The following is a 15,556-nucleotide window of genomic DNA, read 5'->3' as shown; positions in this document are numbered from 1 at the left end:
ATTCATTAATTGCCTGGCACTATTTTAAGGACCTGGCATATTATAACTCAATCCTCACACTAACCCTAAAGAGATTACTATTGTGCCCGTTTACACACAGCACAGAGGTTGAGTTGTTTGCCTGCAACACAGAGGTTAAGTAAGTGTCCCAAAGACAAATAGCTTGTTGGTGAACCAGAGTCTACACTCTTAAATCACCATTTCACATTAACTCTCAGGAAGGCAGCATCATCAAGAAAGAGCTTTGAGTGTGAGAGATTAATGAAAAGTGGGAGATGATGAATATTAGCATTCCAGAAAATCCTAGAGAGACACATCACATCAAAGTAAGGCCTTTAAAACCAGTTTACTCCAGTTGCAAGTGGACATGTACATTAAGAGCCAGGAAATTAGTAATTATTATGAAAAGCTTAAGTCCAAGTTGACAGAGCTTCTTACCACACAGCCAAGCGTACAGTCTAACATGAAATGTGCCTGGTGCTATGTTTTGCCTACTCCAGGAGGCTCTCCAGACTCCGTTAATCTGTATATTATCCTTAAATTTTCCCATGACTTGGACTATCCTTCCTAATTATTAAGGATTGATAACTTGGCTCCCTATTTATCTAAAGCTGGCTTCAGTTTTTCTCATGGGTTCTACCCACTGGAAGGTCCCTATGTTTAACCCACTGTAGTCCATGGACCTTACCTCTCCATCCCAGACTTCCAGGACCCCAGCGAAGTTGCAGATCTTCAGATTTCCTTTTAGCTAAGATGAGACAAAGAATGCCACCAGATTTTCTTCTGTATAACAGAATACAAAGCGCGGGAGTGGGTATCTCTAAAGATTCTTTCTTGCTCTAATGATGAACACTTTGTTTTTTCTTTGAGTGTGCAAATGGTTCCATAATTTAAGTTAATAGTGTTTATGACAATATGTAATAAATACCATAAAAAATATAAGTCATTCTGGGTGTGTTAGCTCATTAAAACAAATGCTTGCTAGATTCTGTAGCAAGCTTTAGAAACATGGTGCTAACTCATGTAAATTGCCATGACAAATGTGCTTTAGGACCAATAAAGTGTGTACTGACTCATTAATAGTCAAATTCAACATCTCCCTGTTGGTTCCCAAGAAAAGTCAAGTGGAGATTGGTGGAAGAGAAATTGCTGCCTGAATTCTGCCAACCTTCAGACATTCTGATTAGCATGTGTGATTTGGTGCCTGTCTTTTGTGACACTGTGCACTTGCTATATCACCGTTGTGTTTTTAATCCTGCAAGTTCTGGAAAAGCCTCATAGCTCGACACATTCTTCCTGCCAGTGCCTGATGTGGAGTCTTTGGATTTATGCAGACTCCCCAGGCTCCTTCTGGCTCAAAAATAAATAAATAAAAAATAAATTAAAAAAAGCTTTAAGGGGCTCAGAAGGGGGTTTCCAGATTAAACTCCACACAGGTGAGTAGAAATGGAACCAGTCCAAATGGTAAACAAGCATATCTCCTGCCTCAGAAGCACCCAGGAACTACAGGCATAAATATGCAATAAAGCTGCACTGAGGGGAGGCAAGCTCATGTTTTATAATGCTTTCTGTCTTACACAACATCTGAGATTCCAGGCACAGTCCAGATCATGGCTGTTTGGGTTTTGCTAGGAAGAAAGCACCTTTTTTATTACTTAGTAAAAATATGATTGGGAGTTATAGGAATGACTGTGGAAGAGGTTGGGGGGTTGAAATATACCTGTGTTGTTCCTTTTGCTATCAAGCTTTGCTATTTAATTTCACATTATAGAAATTGCTTAAAAACAAAGGATTAAAATATTCATTCAACAGAGTCATGTGGTCCTGAAGTTCACAGGTCTCTAAACCTCAGTTGTCTGTGGAAGGTCTCTCACCTTTTATGCTTTTACAGTTTACAGAGTTGACCTTCTCTATTGCATCCAATGTGGATGATGTGGTTATTGTCTCATATCTGTGAAGTACATTAAATTTTAATGCACACATTCATGAGATTTCTTTGATTGAATCCTCACCACTGGGAAAACACTGAGAAAGCATACTTCCCATTTTACAAGTGAGAAAAATGAGACTTAGGGTAGCTAAGAAAATTGCCCAATATCTTACAGCAAGTAAGTATGGACACTAAATTCATTCCTTCTAATTTTAAAGTCTTATGCTTGACTTCCTCTATTAAAGTAAGTGGTGGGAAGAGGGAAGTTTCCTCTTTCCTTTGGTACTTCCACCTCCTGTATCCTCACCTTTTCTTGGGAGTAGATCTTGATGATCAGAATCTGTTCACATTGGCACTGGCTCACGTAACTTTGTCTTTGCGTCAGACTGATACATGCCAAATGACAGTACATAAACAGCCAACTTTGATGCCTATTGGATGCAGAATTTACCAGGTATCTGGGAGAATAAAGGATCTATAAAATTGAATTAGTCATTCAAAATGTTTTATCAAGTGCCTATTACATGCTAGACATCTGCTATCTGTCTTTTAGAATGTTTGGAGAGAACAGACTTTTATAAATATATTGATTCACTCATCTTTCCATTCAATCATTAATTAGCTTAAATCATTTAATTGCTAAATCATATAGTAGCCCACTCCAAAAAATGATAAATAAAAGAAGAAAAGAAAAAAACCTCATCAAAGGAAACAAATAAAAACCCTCTGGGCCAAATTTATTCAAATTAAGACTAAAGATTGTCTATTTGAAAGCATATCTGCTCCATTTACATTTTCTCCATCCAGCAGGAATCAACTACTCACTCAAGAAATTTATATCCACGATGTAATGTTAAGTTTGTATAATGACCAGAGCTAGAATTGCCTTGATATATTGGACTGCTTTCTTTGCATGCTTTTCTCCTATATTTCATGCCAATGAGTATAACTTCCCTCCAGTATATTTCAATTTTTCTTTTCATTACTAAAGTGCACAATCTCAGACAAACAGGAAAAGCTTTGACAGTAACTTTGAAATGTTCTTTCTTTTAAAAAAAAAAGCTTTTTAAAATTTACTGTTATTTCTAGTTATAGCTATCAGCCTGTACTAGTATACCTATTTGATGTAATTGAATACTTAGAAAAAATAAAATACGCTTCATAAAATGCTGGTGTAAAATCAACTGCGGCAAGCAGTTAAAAAAAAAACACTCCACTAAGATTTACTAGCATGGAATTTTTAAAAATTTATTCCATTTTTTATTAGATTTATATTTCAATTTAATGCTTTAATTTCTTATTAAGAGACTGCATAAAAATAAGTATGCAAAGGTCTTAGTTAAACAAATAATGAAGACAACTGTGTGGATGCATTATTGTAAAAATGAAATATTTGCCAAAAATCTAGGAGACAAATAGGAAGAGCTAATGTTTATGAGACCTTACTAAGAACCAGGCATAAAATACACATGCATTATTAATCCACTTACCTTCCCAACTTTTGGTTGTTGTTGTTTTGTTTTGAGACGGAGTTTTGCTCTTGTCGCCCAGGCTGGAGTGCCATGGTGTGATCTCAGCTCACTGCAACCTCTGCCTCCCGGCAATTCTCCTGCCTCAGCCTCCTAAGTAGCTGGGATAACAGGCCCCTGCCCCCACACCCAGCTATTTTTTGTATTTTTAGCAGAGACGGGGTTTCATCATGTTGGCCAGGCTGGTTTCGAACTCCTGACCTCAGATGATCCGCCCACCTCGGCCTCCCAAAGTGCTAGGATTACAGGTGTGAGCCATCATGCCCGGCGCAACTGTTACCTCACTTTATAGCCCGACCATTTTGGCATATGGAAATTATGGAATTCCTGCAAGGGCACTGAGCTAGTCAGTGCCAGAGCAGAGATTTGGGAATTCAAAGCCAGCTTGTCTGAATCTGGCTGTTACTATTCTTATTAAGGAATCTTGGGCCTGTTGAGAATTCACCAATCACCTAATTTGGAAAAGACACTTTCATTTCCCCTCCCTTTAGCTTCTTTCTTCAACAAAGAATGGAACATCTAGGGACTATTTAAAACACATTAGATACAAAACTAAGCTACTAGCTTCCTTGTGTCTACAAAAGTGTTGAAATAGGCTTTTCAAGGAGTGAGTGAAATGTGAGAGTTGATGGGACCCTACACATGGTCATGTTTAAAGACAAATAGAACAAAATCAATTATTGGGCACAGAAGCAGCGTATCTGTGCTCAAGTTAAATTAAAGTGACAAGGCATAGTAGTAGAAAGTAGATGAAGTTTGAGTTGAGGTACAGGTGGACTAAAAAAGTAGTGTAGAAAGATAAACAGAAAAAAAGGAAAAGGCAGGTGGGTGAAGACAACTGCATGTATTGAAGAAGCTGAAAACAGTGGGTTCGTGGGCGTGAGGATTACATTCCTCTAAGAAGAATTGGACTAAGGGAGAAGGTGTTAACAGATAATCTTCTAATCCCCAATAGAAACTAGACTTCAACACACTGTGACTTGGCTTCCATTATTTGATGCAGCAAGCCACCTAAGAGCGGGTTCTCTCCTCCTGCATCTATCATTTTAAACTTCCTAAGAAATTATTTCCTGACTTCATTACTTGGCAGGTGTATTAGTTTCCTATTGCTCCTGTAACAAAATATCACAAAGTTTGTGGCTTAAAACAGCATAAATTTATTGTTTCCCAGTTCTGGAGTCCAGAAGTCCAAGATCAAGGTGTTGGCAGGGCTGATTTCTTCCAGAGATTCTGAAGGAGAATCTGTTCCAGGCCTCTCTCATAGACTCTGGTGGCTGTAGACGAACAACCCTTGGTATTCCTTGGCTTGTAGATGTATCACTCCAATCTCTGACTCTGTCTTCACATGGCCTTCCTCATTGTGTCTGTATGTCTTTGTATATTGACATGATAGTATTCCTGTGTTTCTGTGTCTGTGTTCACATTTTTCTCTTGTTAAAAGGACACTAGTCATATTGATGCACAATGTAATGACCTCATATTAATTTAATTAAATCTGCAAAAACCCTATATCCAAAGAAGATCACCTGTACAGATACTGCAGGTTAGGACTTCAACATGTTTTTTGGGAGGACCCGATTTGATTCCGGACAGTAGGGTGAGATCTGATGTTTCACTACCTGGCTTTTCATATTTTACATCTGAGAAAACCAAGTCTTAGGATATTCAAACATCAGGTTTTATTGGCATGATTTGATCCCAGGCCCAAGTCCTAATGAAATTTTTCGTATTATACCGTTCGGAAAACTTCTTTTTAACTAATGCTCATGTGGTCTCCTAAAAAGCCATGGTAAAAGATGTGTTTTAGGGAATGGGGCTAAGAAGGTGAGGGTTGGGGTAACAATTATTTCTATTGGTATAAATGGTAGTTTACACCACCTGGTACTGAGTAGACACCCAATACCTGTTTCATCAATGCAGAAAATCACACAAAGCATCAAGGACACTGATAGCAATGAAAGACTGCTTTTGAGAATTCAAATATCTCACCAATAATTTTCGCACTCTCCTCCTGGTACACTGTATAGCACACTTACCTGAAAATTGGCTTCCAGATTCAATTTCTCACTAGAGGTCTGCCTTCACTTCACCACTTAATAGAAAGCTCTACAGGATGCCTTACTTTTCTGTTCTAAAGCACTATCTTTAGAACAGAAGCTATGGAATAAAAGAGATCTGGTGTCAAACTCCAGCCCATTTCCTTGCCGGTTTTGTGATCTTGGGTAATATATATTAATCTTTCTTAACCTTGGCTTCTTCATCTATAAAGACAAAGACAGCACCTATGAAGATTAAATGAGCAAATCTATGTAAAGTGTCAGAGAATAAAACCTGGTCAACAGAATGTGGTATGTTGTTATCATCATAAGTATTCCATGTACTTGGCTTGACACATTGTATGTGATTTTACATATAACGTTCATAACACTTTTTGCGGTAGGTGCTACTTTTATCCCCATTTTGTAGACAGGAACTGACACAGATGGGCCGAGGACCTAGGTTAAGCATGCATGGCTTCAGAGGAGTAGTGAAAGGGATGGGATAGGTCGGGCTTAGGCCTGCCTGACTCTAAAGGCTTGTTTTTTAACCTCGTTATCCTAATATGTTGCATTATTTTAGGGAGCACAAAGAAAAGTGTTTTGGTTTAACACCAGAAGGAAAACAGTCTGAATTTAACTTCACAGTGTTTGTTCAGATATTGACTTCTCAGACACAAGTAGAATAAAAACTAATAAATAAGCAAACAAACAAACAAGCCTGCTTTTCCTTAGTGGGAAGAGAACATGGCTAGAAACCATCTGCATCTCACTCCCACCCCAGCTTAATGCCTTCTCTGTGACAATGTCAGGACTCTCCTGGCCCCTCCTGGGTAAAACAATGGCCCTTTGGGTAACCACCAGCATGCAGGAACAGCAAGGTTCCAAATGGGATCATGGCCAGTTTCAGTTACAAGGAGATTTTAAGCAATTCACCAAAGCACAATATACATAAAGTGACCAAAAACAAGTGGGAAAAGTGGAGTGAAGAATCACCGGTAAGTGAGTTACCAAATACAAACACGGGGGTATATAGGAACAGTTATCCAAATCCAAAAGGAGGTTGACAAGCCACGCTAGCAGGTGTTGATAAAAAGAAGGAGCTGCAGAAACAAGGAGGGACCTCTGGAGGAAACCATTTGTGAATGGCTTTGATTTAGTTCCCCCGGGGCCCCCTCTGCATTTCTATAAAGTAGCAGACCTCAGATTTTAAAATCAGATACCAATGCGTCAAGGGCATTCACAGGAACCCCAGTTCCAATAGCCAGCTGCTATGGTCTGAATGTACCCCAAAACATATGTGTTGGAAACTTACTCCCAATGCAACAGCATTGGGAGTTGGGTCCTAATAAGTGTTTAGGTCATGAGATCTCGTTCCTCATGAATAGATACTGCCATTACAGAAAGTGTTCATGGGGGTGGGTTCACTCTCTTCTACTCTTCTGCCATATGAAGACATAATGTTGGTCTCTCCTTGTCTTTTTACTTGCCATGTAAGCATGCAGCAAGAAGGCCCTCGCCAGACACCAGACAAGGCACAGATGCTGGTGCCTTGAGCTTGGACTTTCCAGACTCCAGAACTGTGACAGAGAAATCCCTTTTCTATATAAAGTTAGGCAGTCCCCAGTCATCTGTTATGGCAGCCCAAAACGCACTATGACACCAGCTCTTCCCTACTCACTTATCTGACCACCTCAGAGGGACAATCAACATAAGGCCAAATGCATTTACCTTGAGGATGCTACAAAACATAAACGCTACCTACTGACATAGAATGGGTAAACCTACCTTCCCATAAGAAATTAAAGCATTTTGGTCTGCACTAAAAGCAGAATTCAATTATTATAGGAAGACCTATGATGAAGGAATAAAAGAAGAGTTATGTAATAAATGTGAGTCACAAGAGTACATTGGTGAACTTGGTTTCAATTATTCCAAGCATCAAGAGAGTTAGGGCTCTGAATTTTGTAAAAACTAATTTATTGAGCATTTTAATTGAGGAGATGATAAAGGCTGTACATTTTCTGCATACCTATTACTACTTACTTTAAAAAACTTGAAATATAAATTTGTTTATTTAATATAGGTGGATGATTGAGTCAGGAAAAAATTTGAAAGAGGTTCTTTCATCTGCTTTTTCAGATTAAGGAGTTTGGTAAATCAGATGACTAAACAACCCACATCTTTAAACGCTCAATTATAATTTTAGACTGCCGTGGCAGAGATACGGATTCGCCAAACTTGATGCTGTAAAAAGACAGCATATATTTCAATTCTGCTGATTGGTTTCAGAAAGTAAAGCCACTCAGGAGAAAGCTGGACATGAGGATTGAACAGATGGTGACTCGAGACTATAGCCAATTCCCATTGCTAAACTACCCTGAAGTCAATGGAATCACAGCTGTCAAAGAATTGTAGAGCTATTCAGTGGAAATGAAAATCTAATTTCAGAAACAATTCATAGGTTTGATGGGCATGAATCATACCTTATGTTTTTGTGTCTGCCTTTAGGTTCCAACTCTATGGGTATATCTCAGTCATTTAGCATCTGCTCTATCTTTGAGGCTGAGTTTCCAGAAGACCTGATTCAACCAGAAGCAAAAGACAGTAGCCAAGAAGATGGCACAGCATAAGAATTTTGGAAATTGATAAAAACATCCCAGAGACGTCCAACAATTAGTAACTATGTGAACAGATTCTGTAATATTGGGTCTATTGGGCTCTGTGCGAAGGTATTCCCTTTGGAAATGACTGAAATGGACATTTTGAACCACTTTCAATGATACAAGTTTGGGGTTAACATGGAGATGGTGCTTCACAGAATACACCACGTTTCAATAATTGTATTCTTACCGAATTGTTTAAAATTGGTCAGCGACTAATATTAGGCCTCTAAGAACAAAATTCATTAGGTGTATTTAGCCTGTTTTTGCGTTACTGCTACAAAATCCAATAGTTTAAATAGCTAACTGAATACTTTTGATGTTAAAGAGCAAAATTTCATGAAGATTTCAGATCAAGAGAGCTACCACTGAGGAAAAACAATGCAGATTTGTGGTAAAGTCCCACGAATTTGTTGAACTGCCAAGGCTTCTGATCATCACTGCTGAAGAACTTCTAATGGTGACTTCCAACTGAGCTTTCTCATTGCCAACTATTGAGAATGTCTGGATTATCCAGATGTTGCAACACAGTTGTGTTTTTGGCTTCACCACTGCCTCTGAGCTGTGATTCTCTTTTTTCTTATTGTTGATGTTCTTTGTTTTTAATATGAGGAAGATTTGTGTATTATACTTCAGTTTCAGTTTCCTTAATCACAGACTAGACAAAAGAAAATTGGCTTGGTTTCCTGTTAGGAAACCACTTAGAAGCCATTATCAGAATCGTAGACCGTCACTGTGAACTATGTCCAGGTGTTGTCATGAAAGTATAACATCCTAGAGTGGAAAAGCAATCTTGGTTTGAGAGACTGTTTTACTCTTTTATCTGGAATATTGTTTTAGCTGCTATGGCTCCAACAGGATGAACATAGCATTTTATTTAATCTAAATATCTTTCTTCTTTTTTTTCTAAGTTGCAAAAAGTCAATGACCACATTTCATCTCTAGCCTCTCGTGAGGTTTAAATTACACAAGGAAGAAATATTTACAACGTCAAATGCTGAAGATTGTTGGGAGTCAGAAGTGATTGTTCAGAATCAGTTTTAATGACAAGTCAGAAATTAGATGAAGAGATGAAATGCTAAGCCCCCAATGTGTTCTGAAAAGTTAAATAACCATCTTACATCAGTTGGTACCTTTTTGAAAGTGTCCAGGATGCATAAGTGATAAATAAATTAATAAAAAGCACTTTTAAAAATCAACAAAAGACATGGCAGGAAATGGAAGAAAAGAGAAGCAAGGGATGCATTTTAATAGATATTAAGAACAAGCCAAAGTGCAGTATTTGCTTTAGGGTTTTACTGTTCATTGTGTCAAAGCTGTCACAGATTTTAGATATTTTTTTTAATGGGGAAAGTGAATGAGGCAGGTAGATAAGTAGAAAAAGTTGTGTGAAACTCATTAGTACTGAAAATAAATAGTTGTACTTCTCTGTGACTGCAGTTAAACTTATTCAAAGCTCAGTTCCTAGTGGAAGAGTGGAAATGAACCTCACATAGTTGTTCATCATGATTTTTCTTTTCTTGGACTGTTATTTTAAGATCAGTACACACTTTGCCTCTTACCTCTACAAGAAAGTGTAGGATCTCATGGTCCTGTGTATGTGCTCTGTAAAGTCCATGATGAAGGAATCTTGTCTGTCTTTTGTTACACAGCCCAACATAGAATAGAACCTGACACAATGGAGTCGCAAAAAGCATGTGTCAAATGAATGAATAAAGAATCAACTCGCACCATTGTGGAAGACAGTGTGGTGATTCCTCAGGGATCTAGAATTAGAAATACCATTTGACCCAGCCATCCCATTACTGGGTATATACCCAAAGGATTAAAAATCATGCTGCTATAAAGACACATGCACACGTATGTTTATTGCGGCACTATTCACAATAGCAAAGACTTGGAACCAACCCAAATGTCCAACAATGATAGACTGGATTAAGAAAATGTGGCACATATACACCATGGAATACTATGCAGCCATAAAAAATGATGAGTTCATGTCCTTTGTAGGGACATGGATGAAGCTGGAAACCATCATTCTCAGCAAACTATCACAAGGACAAAAAGCCAAACACCGCATGTTCTCACGCATAGGTGGGAATTGAACAATGAGAACACTTGGACAGAGGAGGGGGAACATCACACAGCGGGGCCTGTTGTGGGGTGGGGGGGATAGCATTAGGAGATATACCTAATGTAAATGACGAGTTAATGGGTGCAGCACACCAACATGGCACATGTATGCATATGTAACAAGCCTGCATGTTGTGCACATGTACCCTAGAACTTAAAGTATAATAAAAAATATATATTAAAAAAATAAAAAATAAAACAAGAATCAACTCGCTTTATTCTATTTTATTTCTAACTTTTCATCCTTCTCTTCTGTTTTTCTCCTTACTAGTATTTTATCTTATTTTTTTATATGTAATTTTGAAATCCACCTCAAAGCAGAAGGACACGGAAGGAAATTTCAGATTTCAGGTAGCTGTAAGTAATACTCCCAAGAACCACTGAGGGTAAGATGCAGGAGAAAGTCTGGGGTAGAATATGACTTTAGATTTATAATCAAATAGACTTGCTTATATTTTACCCCCAAATTACACTGACTTATAAACCTAACCATTGCCACAGACAGGCAGCCACAGGCTCCTCCTGGAAAGAGCTGAGCTGATCCTTTTTAATTACTTCTCACATGTTCACCTCTTAGACAAACTACTTCTCTTCTGCTGGTGTAATGGCTAATTTTATGTGTCAACTTGACTGGTCTAAGGGATGCCCAGAAAGCTGATGAAGCATTATTTCTGGGAACATCTGTGCAGCTGTTTCTGGAAAATGTTAGCATTTGAATCAGTAGACTGAGTAAAAAAGATCACCCTCCCCAATGTGGGTGGGCATCATTCCATTTCTTGAGGGCCTAAATTTCATAAATTCACTCTCTCTCTCTGAGCTGGGATGTCTATCTTCTGCTCTCACACCTCAGTGCTCCTGGTTCTTGGGCCTTCAGACTCAGACTGAATTATACCACTGGCTTTCATGTTTCCCCAACTTGCAGATAGCAGATCATGGAATTCTTAGCCTTCATAACCTTGCAAGTCAATTCCTATAATAAATCTTCTCTTACAGTTATATTTAATAAAATATTCTCTTATAGATATATGTGGAGTACTAATAACAAAAAGGATTCAGGCTCGTGGGAGCACAGGAAAGCAAAAAGAAAAAAAAAGGAGATAAGATATAAATCTGCCTTTTTCATGGTCCAGGACTCAGAGCCCTCCTGCAAAAATAACTCACAATCATCCTGCACCTGACTTATCACCAGACCCTTGGCTGATAGAAAAATACAAGTTAGCTCACTGCAACTTTGATGTTATCAGTACTGCATGTAGCCCTCTCCAGCACAAGCACCATCCTACAAAATTCCCAGCAAGCCTTTGTCTCCTTGCAGTCAGCTCCTCTCTTTCCTCTCTTGCTAGCCTGCCCCTTGCATCCTTGCAACATATTTTCTATATTTTTTTATTTTTATTTTTGAGATAGAGTCTTGCTCTGTCGCCCAGGCTGGAGTGCCATGGCGTGATCTTGTCTCGCTGCAACCTTCGCCTCCTGGGTCCAAGCGATTCTCCTACCTCAGCCTCCCAAGTAACTGGACTTACAGGTGCCCACCACCACACCTGGTCAAATTTTGTGTATTTTTTTTTTTTTTTTTTTTTAGTAGAGAGGAGGCTTCACCATGTTGACCAGGCTGGCCTTGAACTCCTGACCTCACGTGATCTGGCCACCTTGGCCTCCCAAAGTGCTGGAATTACAGATGTGAGCCATCATGCCTGGCCCTTGCAATGTATTTTCATAATTTCTCCAAAAAAAAAATCTGTCTTTTTTTTTTTTTAACTTACAAATGTCTTGGTAAATTCCTTAACTGCCCATGCCACAGGCTCCAGCTTGTTGCTATCTATGATAATATATTTATAAGAGAAAGCTATGTTTCTCTGGAGAAGCTTAAAGAAGGTTCCTTTTCTCTAGAGAGCCCTGATGAATATACCTGGGAAGCAGTGAGAGCTAAAAGAGGTCAACACTCTTTGTCTAGTGTAAGTCCCTTCTTTTGGAAACCAAAGCTTTCAGGGGAGTGAAAAGTCTTCCAAAACAGGTATACAGAAAGAAATGGAGGAAGAGAGGGAAGAAAGAGAAAATCTTCCAGAAAATAAAAAGACAAAATCAAGTAATGATCTGATTATTCCATCAAGGTAGCTAGCATAAATGGCAAGCCTCTGCCCCTTCCCTCATTCCATTTCAGCAACTCCTTTCTTTCTCACATGGACTTTGGGTATCTGTCCCAGTGTCTTTATATTCTTTCCCTCTTCCTGGGACAAGTGACATTTAAAAATTATACCCAGAACTGACAAGGATATCAAGTCTATCTATCATCTGTAGTTAAAACATCCAGTATTCCAATATAGATATAATTACTAAACAGCTTCGACATTCATTATTCCAATATAGATATAATTACTAAACAGCTTCAAGGCCATCAAGGTCAGAGAAAATCCATGGCTATTACCGAGAATCTATTCTTGTGCACAAGCAAATTCTAAAACCTTGTTCTTTCTTTCAGATGCTTAAGGTGGGAAGAGAAGCTGGGAACCTAGAATTATTTCAAGTCAATCACCAGCCATTCACTGACTTTTTACCATGTATAAATCCTGATCGACCTCAAAAAGAGTAATATTAAGTTTGATTCTTACACTTTTTAAAAAAAACATATCCAAGATACAACTTTCAAAAGATGGCCCAGGATAAGCTGCCAGATTAACTATATGGCCCATAGGTTATGATAGAGGAGGGAACTTAAAAAACTACTTTCTTGTGCAAAAATTATACCTGTCACAAAATAAAGATAAGCCAGAGCACTAGAATTTATGAGACATTAAAATAGCTCATTCTTTTTATTTTATTGTATTATTATACTTTAGGTTTTAGGGTACATGTGCACAATGTGCAGGTTTGTTACATACTATACATGGGCCATGTTGGTGTGCTGCACCCATTAACTCGTCATTTAGCATTAGGCATATCTCCTAATGCTGTCCCTCCCCCTCCCCTCACCCCACAACAGTCCCCAGAGTGTGATGTTCCCCTTCCTGTGTCCATGAGTTCTCATTGTTCAATTCCCACCTATGAGTGAGAACATGCGGTGTTTGGTTTTTTGTCCTTGTGATAGTTTACTGAGAATGATGTTTTCCAATTTCATCCATGTCCCTACAAAGGACACGAACTCATCATTTTTTATGGCTGCATAATATTCCATGGTGTATATGTGCCACATTTTCTTAATCCAGTCTATCATTGTTGGACATTTGGGTTGGTTCCAAGTCTTTGCTATTGTGAATAGTGCCACAATAAACATATGTGTGCATGTGTCTTTATAGCAGCATGATTTATAGTCCTTTGGGTATATACCCAGTAATGGGATGGCTGGGTCAAATGGTATTTCTAGTTCTAGATCCCTGAGGAATCGCCACACTGACTTCCACAATGGTTGAACTAGTTTACAGTCCCACCAACAGTGTAAAAGTGTTCCTATTTCTCCACATCCTCTCCAGCACCTGTTGTTTCCTGACTTTTTAATGATGGCCATTCTAACTGGTGTGAGATGGTATCTCATTGTGGTTTTGATTTGCATTTCTCTGATGGCCAGTGATGATGAGCATTTTTTCATGTGTTTTTTGGCTGCATAAATGTCTTCTTTTGAGAAGTGTCTGTTCATGTCCTTTGCCCACTCTTTGATGGGGTTGTTTGTTTTTTTCTTGTAAATTTGTTTGAGTTCATTGTAGATTCTGGTTATTAGCCCTTTGTCAGATGAGTAGGTTGCAAAAATTTTCTCCCACTCTGTAGGTTGCCTGTTCACTCTGATGGTAGTTTCTTTTGCTGTGCAGAAGCTCTTGAGTTTAATTAGATCCCATTTGTCAATTTTGGCTTTTGTTGCCATTGCTTTTGGTGTTTTAGACATGAAGTCCTTGCCCACGCCTATGTCCTGAATGGTATTGCCTGGGTTTTCTTGTAGGATTTTAATGGTTTTAGGTATAACATTTAAGTCTTTAATCCATCTTGAATTAATTTTTGTATAAGGTGTAAGGAAGGGATCCAGTTTCAGCTTTCTACATATGGCTAGCCAGTTTTCCCAGCACCATTTATTAAATAGGGAATCCTTTCCCCATTTCTTGTTTTTGTCAGGTTTGTCAAAGATCAGATAGTTGTAGATATGCAGCATTATTTCTGAGGGCTCTGTTCTGTTCCATTGATCTATGTCTCTGTTTTGGTACCAGTACCATGCTGTTTTGGTTACTGTAGCCTTGTAGGATAGTTTGAAGTCAGGTAGCGTGATGCCTCCAGCTTTGTTCTTTTGGCTTAGGATTGACTTGGCAATGCGGGCTCTTTTTTTGGTTCCATATGAACTTTAAAGTAGTTTTTTCCAATTCTGTGAAGAAAGTCATTGGCAGCTTGATGGGGATGGCATTGAATCTATAAATTACCTTGGGCAGTAAAAATAGCTCATTATTTTCTAAAGCCTAAAAGTTTTTTTTATTTTTTCTGAAAGATAAAAGAAAGTGAACATGTAAGGGTTACTCAAGAACCTGAGCAAACATTCAACAGACAGTATTCTTTACAAACTTAAAAGTTCATAAGAATATGTTTTTGCTAAGTAGTAAGAGGAGAAAATAAGAATTCAGTTAAACAAAGAATAAAGATAGCTGCAAGTTAGGAATAAACATACCAGAGGATATGAGAGTATTATGCTTCTTCAAATTTTGCTTCCAAGGTTTTCATTTTTCTGAAAATATAAATGAGGTTAAAGCAAATTAATATTTTTACCATTTCAATATTAGTTTTCTTTTTAAAAGCTGATATTGAGTACTGAATTCTCTGAGATCTAGCAGTCCACACCTGGAAATTAGTTACTACTTAAAGCAAGAACTAATGGCTCCTAGGAGAAAATGCAGACGATAATGTCAACTGACCTCTAGAGGGCTTACTACAGATCGAATCTAGTTAATGAAGACATACCAGACATCACTCCAGGAAGCACTTGTTTTTAAAGGTGATATACAGGTATTTAAAAGACTTGTTTGGACAGACTCATGCCTGGCTTGCTTTTCCAAATGACAAATGAGTCTTCACTAATCTTCAGGCATAATTTGGTATTTCCAAGTCTTTTTTTTTTCTTTCTTTTTGAAAAAATACCTGTTGGGTACTAGGTATTTCCAAATCTTAACTGGGGTTATTTACCATCTCTGGTGCCACCCAAGCTGTGAGCTCCTTGTGTGCCCATTGTGCCTAGCAGCAGACACAAAGTCTGGCATAGAAGCAGGTGACCAGGAAATGTGTGTTGCTTTGAATTGATCC

The 15,556-nt window shown here is 38.3% G+C and overlaps 1 long non-coding RNA gene across 1 annotated transcript in view; it reads left to right on the top strand.

The window, feature by feature from the left end:
* LOC100599571 overlaps positions 1–9,592 on the top strand; it is a 29,961-nt gene extending 20,369 nt beyond the window's left edge. Inside the window, exon 3 of the long non-coding RNA XR_180442.2 lies at positions 8,007–9,592. This is a non-coding gene — a long non-coding RNA (uncharacterized LOC100599571). The remainder of the gene's footprint in view (positions 1–8,006) is intronic.
* Positions 9,593–15,556: the final 5,964 nt, after the last annotated feature.

This window comes from Nomascus leucogenys, chromosome 20 (genome assembly GCF_006542625.1).
Source record: "Nomascus leucogenys isolate Asia chromosome 20, Asia_NLE_v1, whole genome shotgun sequence".
Classification (NCBI taxonomy): domain Eukaryota; kingdom Metazoa; phylum Chordata; class Mammalia; order Primates; family Hylobatidae; genus Nomascus; species Nomascus leucogenys.
This window is presented reverse-complemented; position numbering and strand designations above follow the sequence as displayed.